Source organism: Amblyomma maculatum, chromosome 1, assembly GCF_055883805.1.
Source record: "Amblyomma maculatum isolate TAMU_Amacu chromosome 1, ASM5588380v1, whole genome shotgun sequence".
NCBI lineage: Eukaryota > Metazoa > Arthropoda > Arachnida > Ixodida > Ixodidae > Amblyomma > Amblyomma maculatum.
Window position 1 is genome coordinate 225,141,125 of NC_139344.1, and position 5,516 is coordinate 225,146,640.

The following is a 5,516-nucleotide window of genomic DNA, read 5'->3' on the forward strand; positions in this document are numbered from 1 at the left end:
TTTTCTCCTCTCTCTGTCAAGCACTTGGCGTCGTAGCGGAATCAGGTGCTGTCACCGGCCAGGCCATGCCGTATGCATAATAGTGAGCGAGGGAGCCCATGCAAAATGCACTTGGGCTTTATTTTCGGGAGAATACGTTCGGGAGCGGCCGCAGGAGCAAGAAAAAAAAAAAAGGAATATATTTTGCGACTTCGTTCCGCGGGAAGTGAGTGGGACATACATTTGTTCATAACGAAGTTTTCACTCTTTTTGTCCCCTCCCTGCCTTTCGTTCCTTCTTCCGTCCTTTCCCGACGTGATTCTCTGCTTCGTTATTCTCCTGCTCTCGCTCTCGTCTCGTATTAATGCGTGTTACAGGAGAAACGTGGAAGTATTTTTGTGCAATGATCATGCCTGTCTTCTTGAGACGTAAGACATTTCATTTACAGATATCAGACAAGCCTGCACAAATCTTTCAAACCTGGGCAAATTTATCCCCGTTGATCTAAATATTCAGATCCCGGAGTAGTAAAAACACGCTTTCTTCTATTTTTTCCGTGCGTCGGGCCTGACGTTTCGGCTGGTCAACAAACTAGAAATATTAGCGGCGCTCTGTACGCTATCTGCACAGAATATGGTTGGCAAAGACGGTGCTAGCTAGTTAAGGTAATTTAGCAGTGCGCTCATTAGCAAGGCGAGCGAAGTCTAAAAGCAGAAGACGGAGTTTAGGCCCGGCCGCATATATCTCATGTGCCCACGAGGTACAGAGCGCAAGCGCCCTACCATCTGATCTGCTGTTCGTCCTGATTAGCTCAGTCGGTAGAGCGACTGCCCCGAAAAGGCGGTGGTGCCGGGTTCGATTCCCGGATCAGGATGAATTTTTCTTTAACTACGAAGTTTCTGAGAAAGCTGTATAGCTTTCCTTTGTAGCCGTATGGCTGCGCTTGGGTGGATGCAATGAGTAATTACTCCCTTATTACAAATCTACTCCACCTTGGGGGATTCCCCTAAATATTTGACCAGAGCGCAAGCGCTGCCCCTTGAGGCCGGTGATGAGAAGTCGCCTTCCTTGGTCCACTGAACACCGATCGAATATATTCAAGTCTGGCGCTAACTGCGCAGTATTTCCGCTTTCATAGAAGCGTATATGTTGTTAAACGCTTTATAACATAAAAAAAGTCCTAAGTCACCAATTCTCTGAACGCTGTTAGCGACAGCACTTACTTAAAGCAAAAAATGAGGATCTCGCTTCAAGGCGAACAAATCTGCTGTACATTATGTTCCCTTTTCTTTCAGAGCAGATGTAACGTCTTCTTTTTATTTTCAAGTGGTTACGAATATTGAGTAGATAAGTTGAGACACATATCAGGTCTGGCTCCGGATTCTGCTGACTTAGCATCAAATTTACTTCATGTAGGCTACAGTCGAAGCTAACGATTCCCCGCTTAATCAGGTTACGGTGTGCTTGAATAATAAAGCAAACCGCAAGGCGCCTTCACAACTCTATCCTTGCAGTCATAAGGACGTGTAAGAGTATTACTCAGGGACTTGAATAGCATAGCCAAGAGTTATGCTGGAACAGAAAGGAATCCCCGGATTGCTAGCGGCGGGTTTGTATGCAAGGTGCCTGCATTTTGCCTCTCTCCTACCTAGCGGGCATAGTTTCAAATTTCGCTATTGCATCTATACCGAGTTAATAAGAAAACACTACTAGATGCTGAATCACCCGTAATGCAGGCCTTGACTATGATGCAGAGCAAACAGTGCAGTGTTAGATCCTACGTTTGACACGACGCCCTAAACGACCGTCGAATCATCAGGGGCACGGTAACAAACCTACTTATTTTGTCCTTCTAACATTCGACTGAATTTTCCACACATACACTTCTATAGAGCACTCCCATTTCCTTCGTAGCGAGAACCAGAGTTTGCGTATCCATTAATCCGGTCAGGAAGGGACACGACGAAATCAAAATGCTAAAATCCGATAGAAAATTTATCCGTTTTATGAAGGCAAAGCCATTGAATGGTGTCTTAAAATCAGTGCAAATAAAATAAATATTACGCGTGATAGTGCCGAAGCTCTAAAAGAACCACATTCAGTAATGCAGAGTGTCAATGCAGGCATGGTACATTTAGAGTACACAATACATTCACAGGCACAGCATAAGTACAGCGACTCAAGCCGCCGCCACCATCGAGAACTTGGCAAGGCCAGCGCAACTCAGCAGTGTACGTCACGAGATGAGTGGTGCAGATTCAGCGAATGAAACTGCGCGACGCGAGTGGCTCAAATAGCGAGGGGTCGTCGTCACTTGAATAATATCCGCGAGCGCAGCTTCATTAGATGACCGTCCCATCCCGTAATCGTGACGTATAGGCTGCTGTGTTGCGCTGGCCTTGTCAAGATTGCGGAGGTGACGCTCAAGCTACCTGCATTTGGTTCTCGCCTTGTCAGTGGCAGATGTCTGCTGCTTTCTCGCCACTCTAAAGTTTTAAGTTTCACCCGTTCTCAAATGCCCCGAGCGCCAGAATACTGGCGCTCCCCTTTGCCTCATGTTCCCTCCCGCCGGTTCTCTTACGACTGACATCATGCTCTTCTGCTATACGTATGTACATTTGACGGACAATATACTAGGTTGCATGCCACTCCCTTTCCTAGCACATTGGTTTGCACTTGAATTAAGGCTAACAATAGCAACAAATGCCGAAATACTTTTCTTTATTATTTCTTGCGCACTACAGAAAAGAAAAATGTTAGGCTAAAACGTGGCACGCCTGTAAGCATTTTGTTCCTGATTTGAAAGATGGGCCCTTTCACATCTTGAAAGGTAAAATGCCTTGGATCAAAGCTTTTGTCTGGGCTAGTTGGTTGACGGTGAGGTGACGAGAAAAAAAAAAGAAACAGCGGGAAAGAGCGTAAACAAGAGGGAACGCACAACACATGACACAGCGCTCATCCTGGTGTGTTCCCTCTTGTCCACGTTCTATCCCGCCCTTTTTTTTCGCCAATTAAAAGGTAAACGTTTTGATCATCAAATAAAATTCAAACGGAATAAAATACGTTAACCATTTGCATTGCTAAAGAAAATATAAGCTAAATAAATAAACCAATTATTAAATAAAATTTAATACTGAGTTTTGCACTGCTTAAGGTGGCCACAATTAGTGTGCGCATTGCATCATTATCGGCCACATAATTCTTATACCAACCATCCCAGCTGAATCTAACTAGGACTTCAATTAGTCAATGGAGTATCCTTCGAGTGAAAAAGCAACTGGATGTCGCTGGGTGTCGTGGGGTTAAGTCTTCAGCATTTTTTATTCTGAAGAGTTTTTATTAAAGACTAATTAGCGAACTTTTTAAAATTAGTCTCGGGAAATTCGGAAGCTGCAGATAATGTTGAAAAAAAGCAGTCTGATACGTTTGCAATGTAGTACCATTTGCGTAGATCTTTTTGCAAGCCTAAAGAGAAAGTTCTCGAAACACTAAAACGAGCATATGATTTCGGTACTACTTCAATTCCCCGAGACGCGATCTCTAGTGTTGTGGCCCAGGTTACGAGTCGTGCCCTAGGTTGAGTAGTCGAGCCCTGATCGTGGCACTAGACGGACTAGGGAGAGCCGGATATTACCGTAGACGAGTATACAGTGTAATTTTCATATTTAATGAAGCAGAAAGAAAATCTATCGCAACATTCATTTGCTCTTGCTTTATGGGGTATAGTCTCGAACTCTCTAGCTGGGAAATGTAACTCATTAAGAAAGGCCCAACCGGCTGAACGAAGTTGTTCCAGTGACGAGGGCCAACTCTTTCGGCGATGGCAAAGCTGCCACAGTTAGTTTCGCAGCCCTTCAGGCGATGTCCTTGCACCTGTAAAAGCGAGCACAGCTGAACCACGTTGTTGACCAGGATCAACTCGATGTACCGCTTCTAAAGCCACTGCTTCGCTCAACAGCAGACCATGAAAATTCTCACTTGTCGCTGCTCTTCTTAGTACATGTAAAATGGAAGCCTTTGTTTACCACAGGCGCCGTCAAGCATTATTGAGCGCCTTCCGTCGAAATTCAGGTGGGGAGCGTACCCTACCTACCCGCAAACAAAAAAAGACGGAGCCACTGTCGCCAATGTTTAAAAAAAACAAACAATGTAATTAGTATTTAGTAAATAAATTTTCACAATACAAAATATACTACATACTAAACCAGAGGACTTCTAATAGTGCTCATTCGGCATCACTCGCCTAAAACACACTTAAGGCTGCCTAAAAAACACTTAGAGACACTTATGGCCGCCTACGTGTGAGAATGCGAAAGCGTTACTCTTTGTGGCGGCCGCAATGCATCTGCAAGGGTCCCGTCCGCCCTACTTCGGATCGTCAAGACATACAACCGTCAATCACTCCTCCGCTGCGCACTCTCTACCCCCTGTTGTGCGAGCCGTCTGCGTGAACAATAATAATTGATTCACAGGAAGAGAAAGGCGCAGATTCTGTCACAGTTGTTTCTGTGGACACCTGCACCGCACCGCAATGGACGGAAGGAAGGAGGGAGCGAAAGTGGAAAGAAAGAAACAGGAGCCGTAGTGAAGGTCTACGAAGTAATATTGACCCCCTTTTTTTGGTACCATCGTCTCCACACGCCGACGACCGGATTTTCATTTGATGGGGCTAGTAAAGCTTCCGCTTCAAAAAAACAAAACCTTGCTCACATTTAGCTCGGACACCTGGTATAATGTGCAGCTGAGTCATTTTCTTGATAGTGTATAGAAGTTGACACTCGCTACACGATGGATTTGAGTGACACGTACACGGACAAAAAAGCTTATGCAGTTTTAACCTTAGGTAAAGAATATACATCACAGCACACACGAGTACGAACCCTCTAGCTGTCTGCTGGGTTAAGGGGATATAAAAGAGGCAATGATAAATGTATGAATGCATGTCGAAGCACAAGCGCCTGAGAATGTTCTCGAATATATTGTTTACCTATAAAAATGTGATTCCGACATGCTTAGAGACCAGAGCTTCGAGTTATTTTCCCGGCACAAGTGGAGGCAAACCCAGTAAAATGGCATGTTTGAACTTTATGCAAGAAGAAGGCATTGTCGGGCTGGTTGGTTCATGTTGATACACATCAGACAGACATAGCTCATGTGTCTGTCTCGCCTTCCTACAAGTTCCGTCCGTTTGAGCTGTTCCTTCCTTCCACTTAACTTGAACTGTATTGTATATATGCTACAAAAAGAAATTGGCGCACAGAAATATACCCCAATGTTCCAGCTTATATTCTGAAGAACTTGCTTTTGGTACTGCGTACGTGGTATTGCTGAGACTCTTGAACGCGACTTGTACGCCTCTAGTTCGAGAAACTAAATTTCCACTCGCGTTATTGAATATATATGGCCTTAACTTCAGTTGGTCTCAGTAGTCTGCCAAGTATAACTCTCGCTTTTTGAATGTATATTTGTTTCCTGCGTACGAATATGCAAAGAAGAATGTTTTCAGACCAGTTAAGCCACGTAGTAAGACAAAAAAA

At 44.4% G+C, this 5,516-nt stretch overlaps 1 non-coding gene across 1 annotated transcript; it reads left to right on the plus strand.

Annotated features, from left to right (window-relative positions):
- The first annotated feature begins 779 nt into the window (after window positions 1–779).
- Window positions 780–853, plus strand: TRNAF-GAA (transfer RNA phenylalanine (anticodon GAA)). The gene has a single exon. It is a non-coding gene; the product is annotated as a tRNA-Phe (tRNA).
- The last annotated feature ends 4,663 nt before the right edge of the window (window positions 854–5,516 follow it).